Genomic DNA, 23,495 nt, shown 5'->3' with positions numbered 1-23,495 from the left:
TCCCCTTCAAAGGAAAATGGCCTTATAGGTTCTTAAGCTCGTAGTTTAAGGTGCCAGTTTTCATAATACTTAATAAATTCCCTATGTAATATTTTACAAACATAAAAGGAAATAAAGTATTGCAAAGATTTTATACTTAAATACTATAGCTTATTTTTAATCAATCTAATATGAAGGTAGAAAGTAAATGTATTCAGACAAATACATATATATATGTATTTTATTTACGTGGAGTTCTAGGCATATAGTATGTATTTAAGAAATGTTAACTCCCCTTCACCCCAATACCTACATAGACTTTAACCCAAAATTTATATAGAAGTCCATGACAAAAATGTTAGCATTTTAATTTTTTAGTTTTTTAAATACTTTCTATTTAAAACATTTTCAATATTTTATTCATCTGCCTGACTTCTACAATTTCTAGTGCAGACAATAAGAGCTGTAAGTACCTACAGTCTTTTGTCTAGTGTGATCCTTTAAACTGTTAATCATTGTTAATCGTTGTTATGTCATTCTTTTGCTGAAATGTTCACTGTATGCCAGATTCATTTATTAATTGAGCAAATATTTATTAAGCACCTGCTGTGTATTAAGCATGGCTCTAGATGTGGGTATATCGAGGTGAATAAGACCAATAAGGCCTGTCTCCTGAAGCAAAATAAATTCTGATAATAAACAAACAGCCAAGATAATCTGATTTTTAAGAGTTCTAGAAAGGGCTGAAGAATAATGAGCAAGGGTAGAAGATGTTCCTTTAAAAAGCTCGTCAGGGGAGGCTTCTCAGAGGCAGTGCCATCTGAGCTGAAACCTGACATTTGAACTGAAGGAACCAGCCAGGTAAAAAGCCAACAAAGAGCATTGTATTGAGAGGGGAGAGCAAACCCAAGGCCCCCAAGGGACATAAGAATTTAGCATCTTTAAACACCAGTGGGTAGACCAGTATGGTTGGGAGCCCAACAAATAAACCTTGGAGGAGATGATACATAAAGTAGGCAGGAACCAGAATATATAGTGCTATGTGGCCCAAAGGAAAATGTTTAGATTTTATTCCAAATTCAGTCAGAAGCCAAAGAAGGATTTTAAGAAACAGAGTGGCATAATTTGACTACATATTAAAATGATAAACTTGGCAATTATGTGCTGAATTGCTGCAGAGGGTAACAAAAGTGAAAACTAGGAGCCCAGGCTGGTGGCAGTTTCCACAATCCACGAGAGAGGTTAAGACCAAACTGGTGGTAGTAGAGAGAAGGAGAAAAGGAGAAATCAGACACCTAGATTTTAAGCTTGAATAAACAAGGCAAATTGCTGGAGGAGGAGAAACCTAGCACAGGTTTTGACAAACTGGGGAGTTATCAGGAGTTCTGTTTTTGATATGTTAAACTTGACATATTTATAATATCCAAGTAGAAATGTCAGATGTTGTTGGTCATGGATATTTAGGATCTGCTGGTATCTAGGTGGTATATAAATCCACTGGGCTAGGAGAAAGGATAGCTAGAAAAGTGGGCACCTGAGCAAGTTCTGTAGCATTCCAACATTTAGAGGTCTCATAAGAAGGAACTTGCAAAGAAGAATGGAGGTAGAACACTCAAAAGTAGAAGAAAAACCAAAAGAATGTGTCATTGAATACTATCTATGATTGCCAGCAATTCTTATGCCAAATGCTGTTTTAATTGCCTTAAACCAACTTAATCCTCAGAATTTCAAGAGGTCTGTGCTATTATTACCCCCATTTTACAGGGACAGAAATGAAGACACAGTGAGTTAACCATTTTGCCTAAGTTCACACAGCTCCTAAAGTGGCAGGTCTAGGACTCAACTCAAAGCTATCTAATTCCCAAGGCCATATTCTTAATTAGGATCTGATACTGGCTTGATTTGCAAATGAAAAGTAGTTTCCATCCCCTTAAAAATACCAAATGTCCCTGAGAGACAAAATAAGATGACAGGAAAGTATCCATTGGATTTGTAACATGCAGATAGGTTGCTGTCTTTTCTCTATGGAGAAAATTTTTCAAGTGGAACATTGGTAATAGAAGACAGACAGATGGGGGTTTATCAGTAAGCAGGAAGTAGGAAGTAGAAACCACAGTGTGAGATGGCTCTTGTGCGAAGTTCTCCTGCAGAGCAGAACAGAGAAATGGGGCCACAGCTAAAGAGGGATTTGGGACTCAAGGGAGGTGTGCTGGTTAAGTCATCTGGGAAGCAGACCATAAGATGGAGGAAGAAGTACAGAGATTTATTGGAATAATACCTTTGCAAGATAATGGAGAGGGAGCAGGAGTAGGTGGGGAAAGACTTGATAATGACAGAGGTTTGAAACCTGTGAAAGGAGAGGGGGAAGGGGAGGAGGATTAGGTCAGAGGAGACTACTGGGTAGCTCTGAGAAAGTTTCAGCTGCTGAGTCAGGGAGCTCTGTCATAAAGACACCCTGCCCATAGAGGAGTCCTTCATGAGGCAGAATGGCCAGGATTTGGGGGACTTGCTGTGGTCAGTCATGGGCCAGGGCTGTCTAAGGAAAGCCTTGCCTTGGCTTAAATGCTACAGTGGCTCCCAAAGGTGCTGCAGCTGGAGGCTCTCAATGAACTGCACTCCTCAAAACTGAGCAACAAGGTCTGTATTTAAGGCAAATCTGAGTGGGAAACCTCCACGGCCATCCCGGGAGGGTTTTGTATATTGACTTTATATGCTAATGAGAATCAAGGTATAACAGATAATACAATTACTTAAAATTTACAAAAACTAACACAGGACTTAACTTTGCCCCTAACACCAATATTTTGGGGAAAAAAAAAATTCCCTGGTGTTCACTTAAATGGCACCAACAGAGTATTAAGTATATAAAAAACGTTATCCCAGGAACTTAGCTCATTGAATATGAAGTCTGGACCTTCAACTCCTACAATCCAATAGAATAAAAAACTCATTTTAAGAAATAGGCAAAGGACTTGACATTTCTCCAAAGAAGACATAAATGGCCAGTAGGTATAGAAAAATAAGTTCAACCTCACTAACCACCAAGGACATGCAAGTCAGAACCACAATGAGATATCTCCTCATACTTGTTAGGGGGGCTACTATCAAAAAAGAAAAGGTAGTAAGTGTTGATGAGGATGTAGAGAAATGGGAACCCTTGTCTACTGTTGGTGGGAATGTAAAAATGGTGGATGTGCTATGGAAAATGATATGGAGGCTTCTCAAAAAATTAAAACTAGAACTACTCTGATCCAGCAATCCCACTCTGGGTATTTAGTCAAAATAATTGAAGTAAGGATCCTAAGAGATATTTGCAATCTGATGTTCACTGCAGCATTATTCACAATAGTAGAGCTGTGGAAACAAACTGAAGGTCTATTAACAGATAAGTGGATTAAAAAAATGTGATGTGTGCATGCAAAGGAAAATTGTTCAGCCTTGAAGGGAATCCTACCATATGGGACAGCACAGATGAACTCTAAGGACGTGATGGTCAGTGATATAAGGCAGTCATGGAAGGACAAAGACTTTATAATTCTGCTTACATGAGGAATCTGAAATAGTCAAACTCATAGAAGCAGGGAGTAGAATGGTGGTTGCCAGAGGCTGGACAGAGAGGGAAATAGAGTTATTATTCAGTGGGTATGTGTCAGTTACACAAGACAAATATGTTCTCAAGATCTATACCTATAGTCAACAGTACTGTATTATGTATCTAAAAATCTAAGAGTATAGATCTCATGTTAAGTGTTCTTACCACAGGTTTTTAAAAAGTATTTTAAAAAAAAATCTGGATACTCTTTAGCAAACAAATCAGGGTTTCTCAGTCTGGGGCTACCTAAATTTGCAGGGCCTAACACAGGGCTAGGTGAATCCACAAGGTTATGAGGAACAAAATGGTGAAGCAGAGCATGCCTGCAAATGTAACTGTCATGTCTCAAAAGTTTGGCCAAATCACATAATCACTCACTTGATGAGGTATTTAATTTTACCTGAGGAGCTCAAAACACTTGGTAAATAAATGTCATTAAAACCTTTTCCTTACTATGTCTGTGAAATGGTAATCTAAAGATACAACTGGAAAACTTGAGTGATAAGGTACCAAGGTGAACTGTGTAAAAGGTTACTAGTTCAGTGATCTGAAAATTTTGTTTTTAAAAATCTAGAAACCCTTTTTGGGAACTGAAATGATAAAGCAGTCAACAAACAAATCAAAAGTATTAGGAAACTAACTTTGTGCAAAACACTAGTCTTGTTGCCTTCTTAATTGGATACAAGGTCAACTGCATAGATAGCAAAAAAGTTAGGAATTCACGCTGTGTATGTTTTCACTGGACTGGGAGACCAAATGCTTTGAGTGATGTTAGGAAACACACCAAGATTTTAAAACCCTCACAGATTATCAAAAACCAGATTAAGGTTTTTCTGTACTAGATCAAAGTGTGTACGTGTGTATGTATGTATGTGTGTATATATGTGTGTGTGTATATATATGTACATTTTAAGTCAATACAGCACTCGTGAAATAATACTTTAATGTATTTTTCCTCAGAGTTAATGAGCTTCCTATTAGAAGTAGAGTAATTCCTGAGATATCAGTAGCTTGGGGAATTCTTGGTGAAATTACTCTAATAATCTGAGGCAGCATGAAGGCAGTAATACAGCAGGTGTACAAAAATATTCACACCCACTCTCTGTTCCCTGGGAATTTAGGTGGCTAATCCCATATGGTTAACAGTACTCATTATGTGTGGTAGAGAGTGACTCCAAAACAATAAAAATCACCAAGGAATAATAAGAGGGAGTTAAAAATGAAGGGAACCAGGCCTTTCTGAGGAAAATAAAGCTGCTGGCAATTTTGGCCAGTGGTCGCCAATACTACGCCCTCTTCAAACCAGCTTGGATGCTAGTTTTGTTCAAGGACTGACTATGGAAGAATCTAATTCACTCAACTAACATAGTCATGAGCTCAGTACAGACAACTGACTTCTTTCTCTCGTGGTGCCACAGATGGTTCAGCTGCTACAAGGCTATCTGCATGGAAATTGCTGTAAGTTTTTGTGGAAAGAGAGAAAGAATGTAAAGCTCTTTACTGTCAGAGTTGCAGGCACAAGATTGCTGCCTCTACCCTCCTGAGAGAAAACTGGCTTACACACAGCACACGGCAGGAACGACAGTACGCCCCCTCTACCACCAGGTATTTGTGAGAGGATTTCCTCTCGGGGAAGAGCAGGGGACTGGGCATTATGTCAGCTCCAAGGAACACCACGAGTGCTTCCTTTTCACGAGGTCCCAAGGAGTGAGCTAAAATAGGTCTCAGACTCGTAAATTAAGAACAATAACTCTGCAGAGCAAAACTGATTTTGTGCACTCAGGCAATGGGATTAAGTTAATGCCACAAGCCCTTCTCTTTTGTGAAGGGTAAACTTCTCCTGGCTGAAGAGAACGGCAATAATTATTCAGAATTCCTGAAGTAGGCCAACCACTTGTCCAGAGGGCAAAGAAATCCTGCTTGACTGGCTTCCCCTCGAAACCAGTGTCAAGTTCCTGACCTTATGAACTCCTCAGAACAATATTAGGTGGCAAAGGAGGAGCTGTTCTCTTCAGCTTCTTTCTTTTTCTCTCCTTTTTAAAATCTGAGCAGGCCATATGGTTATGTTTGTATTGGCACTCACAGATTATTTCTCAGAGAATTAGTCTATGTGATTGTGGGCTTCCATCCTTTATAAATTGGACAGTGTTTTTCTTGGTTTCCCTTTCTTAAAACGATAGTGTTCATTCAGGGAATCCTTTTTTTTTTTTTTTCTTATAGTGAGTGGTGCTGGCAGATGAGCATGGACATTATTGTAGCTGTACTCTAATAGTTTACTTTTAAGAAGACACTATTGTATTGTTAGAGAAAAAGACAGTGGATCACTAAGTATTTTCTGAGTGGGACTGGTGACAATTGGTCCAAGAACTGGAAAAAGTGAGGATGAGACATGATAGTCTAAAGCAGTGGCTCTTAAAGTGTGGGATGTCACAGATCTCCTTGAAAACTGGATGGAAACTAGGAAGGTACACTTCTCGTAGGAAAAAAAAGTTTATTTGCTCACAAAAATTCATGTAGTATCTCAAGAATTTCAGAAGCCTCCCAACATGCATCAATGAATCCTTACCCCGAAGTTTATGAATGTCAGGCGAGTCCTGTATAAGAAAGATGTGGAAGTTTTGGTGTTTTTTTTTTTTTTTTTTTTAACTTCTACCAAGTTTTTGAATCCCCCAGCATCCCTTGACCTAAGGCTGAAGTTTTTGGGTCTTCCTAATCAGCCCCACTGCTCTGAGCATGGCCATCAAGAAACACAGGTGGGTCACCATTGGCAATGATTGGATTCTTCACGAGTGCTGGTTATGAAGCAAATGCTCTACCCTACCATCCTCTAAATGTTGAGTTCTTAAAACTTCAACCACAAACAGTGTAATACAAAACTCACTTGGGGGACTCAGGGTATCACTTGTGAGAAGATACACATGATTTCAAAACTGGCTCTAGCTGGGTGATTTTGCAGTTGCCTGTATGAAATGATCCTTCAGTTTTAGCTTTGACCTTAGGGAAAATAGCCACATCTCGATCCATTCTTCGTAATAAGCAGCTTGGATAATAAGAATTCAAAGATTAAAAGTATCCAGAGAAAGAACTAACCTTTCTCTTCTTGAGACGTTCCCTCCAGGGCAGGCCGAGGGTATACTACCGAAGAAGGAAAGCTCATCACTTTTCTATCCATGGTATCCTGAGCTGTCAATTCAGCAGCTTTCACAAGAACTAAACCTACTTTACAAAAAAAAAAAAAAAAAAAGGAGAGCTTGAAAGTGTTGTACCATTAGCTATTCTGATTCTAGTCCATGCCAGGAAGCAAAGGTTCTTATTATACCATGTTCTATTTTTGATCTAATCCATATCAACAGCCTGAAGTCTCAGCATGGTAATGCTGAGGGAATTCTTTGATGATAATTGGAAACTGCACTGCCTTGCCCCTTAAGTTATACAATCCTGACTGTCACTAGGAGTGTCATTTGGGCTTTAAAGAACCGAGGATAAGAAAAGGGGGCATCGGAAGTCTCTGGAAGGTACAGCAGCAAGTCAGAGTCTCTTGTGAAAGTTCTCCCGTTGGGTAGGCTGGGATATAGAAGAAAGTGTGGGCCCCTACCCTGATAATTTAGAGCCTCCAGACAACTCAGTATTCCATCATTCAAATACCCAGACAGCACTACCTTTACTTCTGGGGCAGACAAGAAGATATGGGTAGAAAAGTCACACTACACAGCAGTTATTGAAAACAGTTAAATATAACAGCAGGCGTTAAAACCTGGTACCTTCTTGTCATGATAAAGATTGTAACAAGAACAGGAAATGGCACAGCACAAATCCGTTTGCATGATAATGATCTCGTGAATGTAAAGAGCATAGGAAATGGAACAAATGTAACCCATTCCATTACCACCTTCAAACGGTAACCTCCTTGTCCTAGTCACATGCCCTACTTAGAGTCCTGATTAAATCACAAAGGAAATCAAAAGGCTGACTATGACACTGGGGGAGCAAAACAGCCCCCACTTCTGTGTGTGCGTATGTGTGTGTGTGTGTGTGCATGTCTTTCCTCCCCTGAACTCTCTTGGGCTGGAGAATTCCTACAGCTGATTCCCTAACTTTGACTCGAATAAAGCAGGTCAGACACAGAAGGAACAAAGCAAACTAAAATCCAAGGAGTCATCTGGGAACAGGCAGTCTCCTTACCACCCTTTATCAAGACAAGGAAACCCTGACCTTCCCCTAAACAGAAGCCGTTAACAAAGAAGTTGACTGAAGGCCTTTCTTCCTTCCAGCCCTCATACCTCCTCAGCCTATTGAGGAAAATGGAGCATGTCTCATGATGTGTTCTCTCTCTCCTATCTAAAGAGGTTGCAATTTGATTAGGGCTCATCAGAAAGTACAAAGAGTTGTCTTAGGAACACAAGGGAGCCAGAACTGGTTGAGGTCAATCAGGCCAAGTCAAAGTTGGAGCTGCCATCCATTCTTCTTTGACCTGGCCGTGTTTCCCAAAAGGCTCTGTTCCCAGTGGAAAGCTCTTTAAGTAATACTATGTAAAATCTATAATAAATCATCTCACCCCAAGATGACTGATTCAGATATGAGGGGGAGTAGTGAGGAACGATGGCTGAGTTTGCCAAATAAATCCTAGAGAAGAGGAAAGCCAGATTGCCTGGAGAACTGTGCCCACACCCCACCCCAACCAAATGTCACTCACTCTGCTCAGCTGGCTAGTAACTCCTTACATGGCATCCAAGTAGCTGCACTATACATTTTCTTCTACTGGGGATTTGTCCAGGCAAGCAAGCCTGAATATACTTTACATTTCAGGCATCCTGGATATCTGTCCCTTCCAGATGATATCCCAGTTACCAAATGGCCCTGGTTGGTTAATGAGGAATGCAATAGTCTTCCTTGCCCCAGTCATATGTCACTTGTTAAGTGATATTAGGAGATTCCCAGGTGATTTCACATCTTAAGAAAGTAGTTAGTGACCTCCTTCTCAGACACCATGCAAAAAAATTTCTGTGGGGTACATCAATTTCCTAAGAACCCTATCTTGATTCCCAACACAGATTATGTTGGAAAATGTTCAAAGAAAAGGATTATGTTCAAAGAAAAGGAAGCCCTAAGTTTCAAATGGCCTAAAACTTAAGTCGGTTATAAGCACTGAAAAATAATCATTTGGGGACAGTACTTTGTGAGAAAAAGAATTATACTCGAAAACTGGCTAAGTAGTTTTGAATCTCTAATTCCTTCCTATGATTATTAACTGATTGTATATGATTGTGGTAAGCCACAATAACGGGACCTGTTTTACTTAAAAACATTCTCTAATACTCTTTTTAAAAGTGATAGGATTGGGATAATTAGAGTCTAGTTTGGGTTATTGAATAGACCTCCAATTTTTTCTTTTACAGTTTTCTATTCTCATCTCTTTCATTCCCACATGGCCACCTTATATGTAAACATACCTTTGCAACATAACTGTTTCTTTTCATTCTTTTACTATTCTATGGGCGTCTTTGTGGTTGTTTAGAAGAACTGAAGTTGAGAGCAGGATGAGGAGGCAGATCTCACTAGCTGTGTAGCCTGGGGATAATCCCTCAGTATTTCTGAGCCTCAGTTCTTTCATTGGTAAGGTGAAGAAATTGGTTGGCTGGATACCTGAAGGTCCCTTCTAGCTCTGAAATTAAAGAGACGCTGGGTTTCTATGAAATCTAACCCAGGGACATACACATCACCTGCATTTGTTATTGATGTTGTTCTGTGGACTTTTGATTAACATCACATTGAGTGTCTATTTTTAAGGAGAGTGTTATCTTCTCTTTCCACGAATTCTAAATCTGTCTCCTATTTCTTGCCTAAAGTTCTTTATCTTTACAGCTGAGAGGTACTTTGTCATCTTCAGTGTCTATTTGTTTCCACAGTGTCTATTTGTAAAAAAATAAAGAAAGGAGAATAGGAAAGAAATCTTGAAGTGAGTTATATGGGAAGTTTGCAAAGCACAAAATGGACCTGTGGTGGAGATGAGGAGGAGGAAGGGGCTTTTAGTGAAGACAGTGCATGTAAAATCTCCAAAGGAAGGGAATTATATTTTTAAGAACTGCAACTGAGTAAAGGAAGGAATGAGTTCGTATACATGAAGTTCTGAGCAATATTTGGTGAGAAGGTGACTTGGGACTTCTGCTAAGCTGTCAGATCCCAGTTTTATTTAAAAAAAAATCAAACAAATCTTTCTCTGAACATATAATTAGAAAGAGAATGTTAGAAACAATTTCCCAAATCAGGAGCATGAGCCAGAACCAACTTGCCTACTACAGATTAATGCTCTCTGTACATCCTGAAATATATATCCTGAGATACCCCTCACTAGAACTACCCGAGTGGCAGAGCAGCCACCGTCCTCTGCCATCTGCTCTGCCCCCGGACTCTCTTGGGTAACCCACGTCTGTTTCAGAGGCTTTCACTCTGTGGAATCCGAGATTAGACTTGTCTCAGGCTGGTGCAGACCATGAATACTGACCACAGCAAGATGCCATTCCACACCCCAGAAGTGGTAGCAGCTGAAAAGGGAACTTTCTTTGATCTTATCCAGGGTCTTCATACCACCTAAAGTTACTCCACTTCAGCATCCTATTTCCCAATTTCACAATCATCTGGGTTGGTTGTTTATTTCAACATTTGAGTTGACCTTATCTGAAGTTACTCCCCACCTAGACTAATTTACCAGTGATCCAAAGCACTTGTCGTGTGGAGTGCAGAGGATATAGAGGCTGCCTTGTGCGCAAAGACAAATTGATGGCAAGACGGCATCTCTATTTAGTAGCTTGTGACTAACATGCCTCTCTGTGAATCAAGTAACATTTTCTATTAAGACTTTAGACTTGTGGTTTTATCCTAAGTTGGGCTCTGGTGCCAAGATGTCTTTCACTAAACTAATAAACTGGTGATCAAGTAGATGTGACTTTGTTACCAAAGATTGGGAAGACTGAGGAAAAAGTAAACCAAACACTGTAAATGATAAACACCTAGTACAGAAACAGTAATTGAAAAGGCTACAAAAGAACAGAGAAAGACAATTCTCCCAAAGACTGTGTTTTCACTGCCCTACTTGCCAATGGGAAGTGTCACAGTCCTATACATCTGGTAGCCCTTGCCGGTCCTTTAGAAAGCTAGGAGACAGAATGAATAGGAGTTGTAGAGGTGATGAGAGAGCTGTAGACAAATAAGAGAAGACTAGCATTTGTGATTTCAACCATGGATCTATGCCCCTGGTTATAGATCAATATATATTTTATTTATGAATCACTGAAAATGTTTAGAGTGTTCTTTGCTCATATCCATGCATTTGAGCTGTGGGGAGGAGCCTAAGGGATGTGTTAAAAAGCAGTCGCTACATTTGAGATCATCTGATGAAAGAAGAGGCAAATACATGTGATCATTATTGACATGTTTGTACATAACATATCTCTAAACTCGTTTTAGGTAGGGAAAAGCTTTCACCATTCAAGTTGGAACCAAGTGTGCAATGTACTCTCTGAAAGTGGCCTTCATTTACCTTTACTAAAATGAGAAAAGTTTTATGAGTAGAGTGGATTTTGAGTTGAGTATTGAAGTTGAGACATGAATGTAGATAAGAGTGTGGCTAAGGGTTTACAGCCAGGTCATGAAGAAGCAGGTGGGAGAAACAAAGAGAAACAGAAGTAGAGCAATAGCTAGGTATAACCATGGAAATGTTGACCGATGATCTCAAAACCCAATTCAGGCACTTCAGGGATTTTCAGAAAAGAATTTTGCAATCCCAGCAGTGGAAACCAGTTAGCAGCATTTAGATGAACATATCCTCAGTGAAGAGGGTCTTCAATATGAATGGTGAAGCAAGAAACGGTAGCTAAGACAATGGAACCAGAATCCAGATGAAAAATGCAATGAAAACCATACATAATAGCAAAATATAATGATAATATAAAATATAATAAAAATATAGCACAGTAAACTCTGATATTATTAGGGAATAGAATTTGCTGGGACTGGATACCCTTAATTTTCTGGGAATAGGAAGACTGCTGCTAGATTTCAAAGGCTGGCTCTGTCTACAGTTAAGTAAAAGAAATGTTCTCCCCTTCTTTCCCTCTTCTCCCCTACACCTTTGGAAATGGATTTTATTCTGATTTGACATAAGGCATAACATAAAAATTAAATTATGTGGAATAGAATCTTATTTTGTCTGATTCAAAAAGAACATCAATTTCTTATAATGCCTTGATTTTATTATTTAAAATGTTGACAGGGATGAGTGGGGAGAGTTCAGAAAGAAGAATGTTTAACAGTTACAGGGTATCTTCCATGTTGGGGATGATGCAAGGGACTTTCCACGTTTTCCTGTATATTCAGTTGTTTTCTCTAGAGTTATTCCAGTTCATCTCTTTCTCTTTTCTCTGTTTTAAATAAAAAACTTTACTGCATGTTATATGTAATATTGTTCATTAGCTTCATTGTTTGAAGGAAGGGATGATTTCTGACAAAAACCAGTATGAAGCAGCAGCTATGTGACAATGGAGGTCTTAAATATAGTTAAGAAATTTAGGGTTTTATAGATAAGTTTAATATTAAAATATACAGGTAGATAGCAAGATAGCATTTTACTTAAGAAAAGAAAAGAAAAGGGTTTGGAGAAGGAAGAGCTTCATAGCTTTATACTGGTAGAACCAGAAAATTCTGTAGATGTGTGGTTGGATTTTAGGAGAAATATTATAACAGAAAGCTAATATTTTGAATTACTTGCTGTAGTTCTGAGGCAGCATTGCAATAATTTTAATCTACTCCTGTTTCCGTGGGGCTGATGAGCAAATTTTGTGGATGATTTGCCATCTTGAGCAATATTAGCATTGATGCATGATAATCTTAAGCAAGACTCGTATTTCTGTGCATAACTGGAAAAGCTAGGCTTTTATCTTAAGATATCTTGACCAGAAGATTCATTAGTTATAAAGGAATTTTATTTTGAATCCACAAACACATGTTAAGGAAATAGATGTATAGGTCACTATGTGCATTCCCAAAAGAGCATCAAGTTGAAAGCAATAAAGATGCATTTTCTCTAAGATGCTTCCCATTAAGACTGAAGAGAGTTACTCCAGAGGAGAAATGCCAATGTATTAATTACTCTGTTCTTTTTGTGGGATGTCTCTATGTAGTACACAGGATTCGATAAAATGGTAATTTCAAGTCACGTCAAACAAGTAAGAAATGTTTGCTGTCTTTCAAATAATAGAATCACACTTGCCAAGCACTGTCAGGTTTTGCAGTTGAAAAAAACCCAAAACACTGAATGTATCAATTTCTGCCAAATATTACATTTGATTCTGTCTTAAGTAAAAGAGTAAACTGAATTGGAAGTTCTAAAATTGCTAAGAGTGATTACAGAAAAAGGGGGCGAATCATCTACTCTAGCTATATGATATTCTGGTATTGTATTATTATTTGTAGGGCAGGTTTTATATGCCACCCATTTTAAATAACAGAATAAATAATATAGTAATAGGTGGGTAAGCAGGACATTCCCCTAAGGGAAGGCTTCAGAGGGATAAGAGTTTACCAAAGTACTCTACAGTGTGTATCAGAATCAATGGGACAAAAATATAAGGAAACTTTGTAGTTATTTCTGGTAACATTAAATTATATACCATGTTGAGAATTACAGGCCATATTTACGACAACCAATATAACTCAGTCAAAAATAACAACCTAAACTGAAGATACTCAGACTACAAATGGCATCTGAAACAGGAATGGCTATCTAGAAAACTTCTGAAAAATCCGATCAAGCATTATTACTGCTTAGCAATTGGACGCAAAGTCCTTAACGTTTTTCTTTACTACAGTGCATCTTACTACCCTTTCAGTGATATTTCCCACAGTGCTTTTTTAAATTGAAGTATAATCAGTTATAATGTGTCAATTTCTGGTGTACAGCATAATGTCCCAGTCACACATACACATACATACACACACACACACACATTCTTAGAGCTTTTAAGTTTGAGCTTAAATATACCATATGTAAGCATATAATTCATGATTTAGAAATGTAGACAAGCAGAAGCTCCCAAATTGTGGAGAGAATAGAATATCACTGGCATTTGAGAAATGTTTTTCCTTGGTGTACTGTCAAATCCACTACCTTGTTTTATTTTAACAATGTTCCTGAGATATGGGTAGATTTGGCCTTTGGAATTATTCACATTTTACTGTAGAAAATGAGTTTGCTACCTGCCCAAGGAGAGTCATATGGAATTCCTATCCAGACACCTCTATTGCCTTGATGTTCTTTCCAATAAAGCTTGCTGCCTTTCAGGAATAGAAACAGGATGGGTTTAATGACATGACCCTGAAAGAGGAAATCATTTTAAAAAGTGAGATAGACAAGTGGCTTGACAGATGAAGGTCATGTAGTTTTACAGTCCTTCAGAATGTTTTGATCAGCATTTGTAATCAAACCCCTGGCTCACACTTTGGAGAAATAACATTTCCTCTTACAGTATTTTTTATGTGTATTACATGCTTTTAAAAGTATTCTTTACCACATATCTCAGAAAGAAGCTTAAAAATATCTGGATTGCGATGGATCAGGATGCAAATTCCTACTGACCCCTATCCTCACTCTTTTCCCCTAAAAACACAATTTTTACCACCTCCAACCTGGAGGTGTATAACATTTGACAAAATGAAGTGACTGCATTTGTGATATCTCCTATGTCCTTTTTAGAAGTCATGGCATACATAGACAATATTTCTATGTGGCTGTTTCATGGGAATATGTACCATCTTTTTTTTTTTTAAGTGATGATCTTTATGCTAGTTAAGACATACTATTGTATTCTTTTCTAGGAAATTTTGCTAAAGGTCATTTCAGTGTTTATTTCTCTAGAGAAAAAAATGACTTGTTTATTAAACAAAATTTAATCTAAAAATTGGTATCTTACCAATTTTTAAGAAATATGTTGTATTTTGGGTGTGAGTATGTCAGCTCTGGTGAAAGACTAAAAATTTCAGTTGGCACCACTTGTTATTTCTGTTTCTAAAACATCAATTCATTGTTTGAAGTTCTAAAAATTATTACCTCTTACAATATTAAAAACAAAAAACAAACAAACAAAACCCTCTTCCACCTGTTGACTTACTGAATTTTTCTAAAATTTTAAAGCCATCTAGGTAAGCTAAAACTAAGTTAAACGTAAAACAAACTTTATAGCTGAGGTTTTAAACCTCTTTTCAAAATCACTTCACACAGCAAGATCTTAAGTATAGTCAGCTCTTTATGTCTGTGGGTTCTGAAACAGATTCAACCAACCATGGGTCAAAAAGATTTGGAAAAGATGATTCCAGGAAGTTCCAAAAAGCAAAACTTGAGTTTGGTGCACTCCAGCAACTATTTACAAAACACTTACATTGTTTTAGGCATTATAAAGTATATGGGAGGGTGTACATAGGTTATAAGCAAATAGTGTGTCATTTTATGTAAAGGACTTGAGAATTCTCAGATTTTGATATCCGAGAAGGGGGTTCTGGAACCACTCTCCTGTGCTAGCTCCTGAGGGGCACCTGCACTTTAAGGGTTAGGGATGGTGATATTTTATATTTTTGTCACCCCTCCAACATTAACTATTACAATTCTGGATAAATAATAGATGCTCTGCAAATGTCCAGTTGTTTTAAACAAATGCTGGTATCATCTGTCTCTTCCTTGCCCTCTTACTGATTTTATTTCTGCCAAAGCACCCGGGAAGTTATTTCATTGTTTGTCAATTAAAACATTTAAAGATTAAACATTTGAGTTTTATAATAGGGAAGGAGGAGGCTAGAACTGGCCAACAGGAATTAGTGATTAATTCTGAAATAATGAAAGGGTGCCGCGGTAGTCATTAACAGTCAGTTTTATGCTTGCAAGGAAATGATGAGTGGGAAATTTGTGACACCTGACTAAAAATCAATGCTCCTGGAAGGTGATATAATAGCTTTAAGTTAGGGGAAAAAAATCAGTACAGGGGAAATCAAAGCTGACATGGTGAAACTGCACAGAAAGAAGTGGGTAGAATAATGGCAACGTCAGGCAACTAATGGAGCTAATGAGGCATAACGTGATGGCACTGAAGATGTCCCGTCCTCTAAAAGGACTAGTTAATTTAGCTGACTAATTTGCTTACCTTTTCTGCTTAATCTCTTAAGGACACCTTGGTGGTCCCCCTACCTTATACTTTGTATTATTTCTCAGAATTCTTTGAGTGATACTTAATATTAGAAAGAGGAAGTAAATGCTATAAATGAGGTCTTTAACTTATTTAATAAAGTGAGTTTAATAAGGCAAACTTCAAACATCGACTCCGAAGTTGTTTTTCTGTGTGAGAGAACATGTGGGAAAGAGAAATGAAAGTAAAATGCACACCTCTATTTTTCCTGGCTCCAAGAGAGAGAGAAAAAAAAAAAAAAAGAATATTTGTACTGCGTTAAGAGAAGAAAAGTCTATACTTGTGCTATATTTCTGTTATATTATTCCCAGTCTCCTCTTTTAGTTGTAAGGAGACTAATCAGAGCTTCCTTCACATTCTTCTGTCTTAGAAATAGGAAGAGATGGCTGTACAAATGGTTAAAAGAGAACACTAATTAAAAGGGATTCTAAAGACATTTGGACTCTGCCAAGCAAACTCCTTAAAGTTGCAGGATAGTTGTTGTTTTTAAGGTAGCAGTCAGTGCCCTTCTCTGAAAGCTGATTTAACTTGGCTAGAAGATAGGCAGCTCTGTTGGTGAGCTTAAGGGTCTCAAACAACAAGAGATGCTTTATCTTGGTTAAGCTGATCATTTGTCCTACTTAAACAAGTAATGCAAATTTCCTTGCAAAGCTCTTTGCTCATTAGCTCATAATTAGGGTAATAAATCTGGAATCACCAAACACATCCATGGAAACATCATAGTGCTATAAAAGTGAAAGTGAGCTTATCCTATCCTGAGTAGAGTTTGCAGAAATCTATTCAAATCCTGAATGCATTGCTACATGGAATTATCATAACATTAATCCCTAGGAAGAAGAGGAGGAAACAGTCTGGGTGGGATGAAGTCACTTTTAACAGTCCATGTGAAAACTGAAGTGTATTTAAATGTATTTCTAAAAAATATTTTAGAATTATAAGTATTTTTTTTTTTGCCTTCTGAATTATTCTAAAGTGGGTCTTTCACACAAATTTTCATACCTGAACATTTTTGCAGGTAAGCACTTACTGTGTTGCTGGGGGAAACCAGGGGCCTGAAAGTACCAAGTAATTAGTCAGAATTCATGTAGTGAGTCAAAATATCGTGTCAAGAAAGCCCAGTAGAGGACTAGCAAAGCACAAAGCCCACACTCCACCCTTAGTATACAAAATTCTGGGGTAGATAGATAACTTGAACTACTCTTGAGACAAGGGAGAGTTGTGAAGTCATGAGAGACCAAGCAGTTCTGCTTGCTTTTATGTTGAACAACAACAATGCTAATTCTTACACAGCTTACTCATATACTTAATACATATTTCATTCTGCTTTGCTTGCAAATTATTGGCAAGTAATTTTGCAAATTGTTTACAAATACGTCTCCTCCTCCCTCAAAGTTCATATTAACTGATACCAGTTTAAATCATGCCTGAACCTGCTATGTATCTGCTGTTTATTTCCGAGCTCCGCCCAACATGTACATTTCCCTCATCACTCCAGATTTAGAAAGAGTTGATTCGTGTCAGTACCATACTATGTAGATTGACTACAACTTCAAGAATAGGGTAGATGTCTTTGCCATAGAAGAACCTGGAATTGCCCTTAGACTCCCATGCGTTTGCTGTAATCCATGTGACACAAATCAACAGAACTAAATTTCTATGTGGTTTATGTTACTATTGAGAATATGTTTCTTCCTGTTCAAAAAGCAGCATGTTGAGACCCTACACTTTCTCAAGCTTAGAAGAGGAGGCAGAGTGGACTCTCCAGTGGTCTCTTTATTTCACTGCAGTGGAAACTCTTCAATTATCCATGTAGATCTCTGGGGACTAAAATGCAGACTTTTAGCTAAGATGAAACTATTAGAAATTTTTAAAAACTGGAAATGTGTCCTCTATTGGAAAAGACAATGACAACAAAAAAAGCAAAATAAAGCAAGTATGACATCTATTTATATTTTATACTTAGAAGGTAAGTGTCTGGAGGAAGGACCACAGTGGAATCCTCGTGTTATGCTAATAGGTAGACAGGAAGATGCTCATTATGCAACATTAGCTAACAGACCAAATATGCACGGGAGACTCAAGTATATTTTTATTTTGGATTTACCTCCTTAAAGGTCTTTAGTCGTCTGGCTGCAGCTAAAAATACTTAGAATGATATACATAGGTATGAGAACAAAATCCAATATTTGTGAATAAATCGTATTAGAACTTAAGTTCTCCTCTAGCTTTTACCTTTAAAAAAAAAACCAAATGTAAATATTTCTTTGCTCCCTTCCCCTTTCTTTATTTATTAAAGACCTACATAACCACCATCCTAGCCCTGTATGGAGTATTTAGTGCTAAATTATATTTTACCAGTATATTCATACTTTGCTCTTAGGCCTTTTGGTGAGTCAAAAACTGCTTTAAAATATAAGAGGTTCATCTACTGCCTGGAAGTCTCCCAGAAAAACTCTATTTAATAACTATCAGTTTATCAAACTACCAGATTTTCCAAAAAAAAAAAAAGACAGCTGCAAGCAGCATTTCTCCTAGCAGACCCATGGGCACCATCCCGTGGTAAAGGGCTTCAGTCCAGATTGGTATTTAACTAAACCAAAGTGTGGGGCGTAAAAAAAAAAAAAAATCTTTCTCAGAACTAATATAATGGAAGAGAGGAACTACCTTTAGGTACATTTAAATACTGAAGGCTAAATCATATACATAAGAGAAACGGAAGTATAAAGATGGCAGAAATGGTTTCAGATTTTTGTAGATTTCTGGGGGAAAAGAAATAAAAGGGAATCAGGAAGAAAGTCAGGCAAAGGGCAGAGAAAGACAGTATCAGATATTCTGAAGCTTTTAACTTCAGGGCTTCATCAACATCCCATTTTACCACACTCTGGGGGAGACAGGCCTGCTTCTTGGTCCACCCGTCCCACATCGACGGTGCATCCCTGAATTCCAAGGCCACGTTCTGACCATTCTCCTCTCTCATCCCTATGTGTTGTCAGCACGGTTGTTTGAACAAAATGAGAGGCTAAATCCTAAAATAGAACTTCCTATCCCCAAACACCTACCTCCATCTCAGGTTTTCTTTCCTATGTTTTCCTATGATTTATTGTATGTCTTAAAAGGGAGTACACACTGGGTCTTTTTTTTTTTTTTTCCTCTAAATTTAGAAGTTTCACATTTATTGGGGGAGGGGGAACCTGGACAATGAAGTAAAGACTAATCCCTTGGCTTCAGACTGATTCGATCTTGGCTCCTTTGGCTGCCTCTTTATTGTTATTTAGGAAAGAAAATACTAAATGCATGGAATTTGAATCTTTTAGTTTACCAAACAAAAATTATTAAGTAGACAAAAATTTGTCTTTAGATCTCCACTCCAATTCTGCCTTTCCCCCTTTGGGAATCTCAACTAGAAACCTCTCTGCCCCTCTCTCTCATTTCCACTCTCCTGTGAGTGAACTGTCAGTGTGCTACTTTCTTCAGAGGGATTTGCATCCGATTCTGGAATGGAAAACTTTGTACCGAAGATACTTTAGTTATTGCACTATGGTTTTACCTAAGAGACAGGCTCTGAACGTTGACTTCTCTTGTCAAGTTTAAGATGGAGGAGGTGGTGGTTGTGAGTGATTTTTGCCCTCATCCCAGGCTCTTGTTGGCACCGGAGACAGGTGCAGGAGGCTGCTCCAACGGCAGCTGCTGCACATCCATTTCCAGGAGGTGTAGATAATAATGGAACTCAGAGCTGACTTGAAATTCTTCTCGTCAAAACCCAGACATGAAACCTCTGGTGAACAAGCAGCGTGTCATTCTGCTTCTCTCCTTGTCATGGTGCCCATCATTCCCCAGATCCTGAAGCAGCTGGGGAAGATGCAAGGACACATGTGTCCCTACAAGGCTGGTAATACACAGGTCATGAGCCAGTGCATGGCAGAATTTTCTGTTTTATTTAGAACAATTTAGGAAAAACTGTTTACAGCCTACTTAAAAAAAATTTCAACACAAGAGTAGCTTCATTTGGTCTTTTGTGAAGGTAGATAGATCTGCTTAACTTGGAATGACCCATTAAATGTCGGTGGAAAAAAACTGAAGCCACATCTTATCTACTAGCATGATCAGGATTGTCATCATACAGGGCAATTTTCTAAACTGCAGGTCCTCTATCACTTGGAAAATTCCAGAAGGTTGCAAATCTGAGCCGGAAGTTGCTCATCAGTGACCTGGAATCTAATCCTCTTTAAGTCCTTCAAAACCCAGAACAATTCATGCCAACATTTCTATGAAGGGAGAATTAATTCCTTTGGAAGCGAGGACAGAGAGCTTCAAACTTGAGTCATGTGAGGGGAGCAGGAACTGAGGATGTGAAGGCAACACTTGATTTTTAACATCAGGGCAAATGTCAAGATTATCTAATTCAGCCTCCCAGATTTTACAGACAAGGAACCAGATCAGTTACATAACTTCTCAAGGCATGTGGTGGGAGTCAGGCTCCTTCAGTTTGATGACTGGCTCCATCATGTTTCACTTGAGGGACATGAGGTATGTAACTTTATCGTAGCTTTCCGTCTACAGAATTGGGATGGTTTTGTAGTACCACTTCATAAGGCTGTTACAAGGAATAAATAAATCTTCTCACACACATCAGCCACTCAAATCAGTATTTGTAACTGATCTGCACTCAGTTACAAACTTCTTTCCAAAACTCCCCTTTCATGTGAGGGATTTTAATTTTTCCCCATGACTTTCAAAATAATTTAAATAATATAGAGAAAGCTTCCGTTTACATGTTTCTGGGAGAAGTAGCATCCCTAGGAATTTTAAAATGAAAATATATTCAATTTTAGTTCTTGTTTGAAATTTAAGTGGATCTTTAATGTGAACTTTGGCCAGACTTGAAAACACGTAACTCAACATGTTGGACAAGCATTTCAGGTCTGGCTGAGCCTTGAGAAATGGGGAAAAAAGGAAGTGGAATAGGCTCCCCGACTCAGAGATAACACCTCCCCACTCAGCTCGTAACTCAGACAGCTCTGTGCTTTCAAGAGCAGTGGGATAAAAGGAAAAGATAAGAAAATTAAGACTTTCTTGCAACCCTGCCTTTCTTAGAATTTCTCTTTCCATGAATGTCTTCCTTTCGCTTCCTAGCTCTCTGCCTATCATTCAAGGCCAAGCTTTTCATGAAAATTTCCCAAGATACCAGCCCATAGCCACCTCTTAGTCACATAAACTTCTAGGACTTACTGTCATTCCATTATTTTGGATATTAATCCCAAGCCACACTCTGTTAACTCCTCTGCTGCTTTAGTATTTTGTTATTACTTTTCCCTTCATATTTTGTTTCCCAACTAGATTTTAAGTAATTCGAAGTTCCTGGAAGATGCCTTTTTTTTTTTTTTTTTAAATCGGTTGACCAAAAAAAAAAAAAAAAAAAAGAAAAAGAAAAAGAAAGGTAATACAGCGAAAGAAAGTAAACACTGTAATTCAGAAGAATTTGCCAGAACAACTCAAATACCAGCTTTGCTCTACAAGCCCCACCCCAAAACTAAGCAGGACTGAAACGGCCAAAGCAAAGCCATAACAAAGCTCAGTAAATATTTAGCTTGTCCTGAGTATTGCGATAGATTCCTAACTAATCTTTTTGCCTCTAATCTCTCCTGTCCAATCCATTCTTCACATGACTACCTGCATGATCTTACCTACATTCGGCGCTCAATAATCAGTTGTTTAACTGAATTTATTACGCATATATTTTGTGCAAGGAAAAAACTACCCTTGGTGATTTGAGCAGTTATATCAAGGTTGTGCTGTAAGTGAAAGGGAAAACTTTGGCAATTTAAAGGGTAGGAAACCAACTTAAAAAAAAAAATATTTTCATACAATGTATTCAGGTCCTTTCTAAATTCATAAGGATGACTCCAAACTAGAGCATGTTTTTGTCCATTGCTCTCTTAGCAACCATGCCAAAAATAATAACCCTTTATCTACACCACTCTATATACAACCTACAATTTGACCTTGAATTGTCTTACTGGAATAATACTGATGTTAGAAACTGTAATTCAGAAAATATTGTATATTACACAGATTCATTCATTCAATCAACAATATTCAGTGCCTACTACATTCCATGCACCAGGGCTGATAAAATTACAATAGAATTAAGACAGATATTTGGATGTTATGAGAACCTTGTTTTTTGTTAACCATGACAAAATAGATGCATATAAGGAAAATCATACCTCTTGAATCAGTAGGATTTAAGCAGGAAACAGATGGTGCATTCAAATTAAGAAAGTTTGGGAGAAATATGATGTCCCTTTCATGAGCTAGGTGGAAGGAAACTCCAGGGCCAGTGCAGTAGCCGTGTGACAGCAGGGTTCCTGACAGCCCTCCACCTGAAGGAACAGTGAGGAAGAGGGTGGGTGACGCACCTGCAGACAGAAAGGATGCTTGTTAAGAGGCAGCTGGGCAGAACTGAAACCTTTCCAACCCCACGGAGCTGGGGCCTGGAGTATCCAGTCCCCCTCAGTCTGGGAGCTCCGTCCTCTCCTGTGCCTGCCTGGAGGTTAGAGAGCCAGGAGACTCACCAGTGGGGTCCACACTATTCAGCCACCCAGGCTGCAGGGCAGCGCAGACAGCAGAGCAGAGATCCAGGGACAACGTTGTTCAGCATCCTTTTAAAACCTTGTCATAAGTATTAATGCAGTCAGCATGGGTTGGTTGAACAGCACAAACCCTTAATGAATGAGTGATTTAGAGCAGCGCATTTTTAAAACAGCACAGTAATAGTCTCCTGAGATTCCTAAGGCAAGGTGTCAGAGGAGCCGTTGTTACTGATACTTTTATAGAAAATGGAAAATTAATGAAGCAAGAAGAAAAAGATCGGTTCAAACTTGGTTTGGCGGTGTAAAACTACTAATTTCAGCCATATATATTAATTGCTTACCATTTATGCCTAATTACCATGGAGGACAATAATGTGTATCATTTAACACGTGTCTTACTAACTTTACAATACTAGCTTCACGATGTTGACTTTACATGATAAGCTCGGTTCAAGTTTGGGCAGTTTTTGTAGGTTTTGACTCATGTAAGATGTTCTTCCCCTTTAATTCAAAGAAAATATTCTGTTTCGATGCTATTTTGCCCTATCATTGGTCTCCTGAGACCCAGGAAATGAGGAAAAATAAAAGTATCATGGTAGATCCTCTCAAAGTAATATGACTTCATTTAGTAGTGTTTAGGGCCCAACCAAAGCCCAGGACTGAGTTATCAACTAATTCCAGCCAGGATATAGAGCAGGGAAAAGTTCATGCCAGACCCTTTATAGCTCTTAAGTCATAGAACTCAGTATGCAGGGAAATGCCACCAGGGGATCAGATGCGCAAGGCGTGTACTATCTTTAGCAAATGTATCCTGGTCACTAGGACCACATTCCATTTTTGCACTTGAACTAATTCTTAATTGTAGAGTAAAACTGGAGACAAGCTGACCTACCCTCAAACTCCAGTGATCCAGGTTATTATGATGTGTTAGCACTACAGATTTGCATTTCCAGTAATGATTTAGGTACCTTATTACTGCGTTTATGCATTCATTCCAAGGATTTATCATAAAACTATTTCTTTTGCCTTGATACATGGAGAATGGATGTAGTTGACAAACTCTAGATCCTTTAAATTGCCAGGCAGATGATGCCTGAAATATAC

General features: G+C 38.3%; 1 long non-coding RNA gene across 1 annotated transcript in view; it reads right to left on the bottom strand.

Annotated features, from left to right (window-relative positions):
• Positions 1-22,191, bottom strand: part of LOC116663717 — a 38,159-nt gene extending 15,968 nt beyond the window's left edge. Inside the window, exon 1 of the long non-coding RNA XR_004320005.1 lies at positions 22,026-22,191. This is a non-coding gene — a long non-coding RNA (uncharacterized LOC116663717). The remainder of the gene's footprint in view (positions 1-22,025) is intronic.
• Between the last annotated feature and the right edge of the window lie 1,304 nt (positions 22,192-23,495).

The sequence above is a fragment of the Camelus ferus genome, chromosome 5 (assembly GCF_009834535.1).
Source record: "Camelus ferus isolate YT-003-E chromosome 5, BCGSAC_Cfer_1.0, whole genome shotgun sequence".
NCBI classification, from domain to species: domain Eukaryota; kingdom Metazoa; phylum Chordata; class Mammalia; order Artiodactyla; family Camelidae; genus Camelus; species Camelus ferus.
This window is presented reverse-complemented; position numbering and strand designations above follow the sequence as displayed.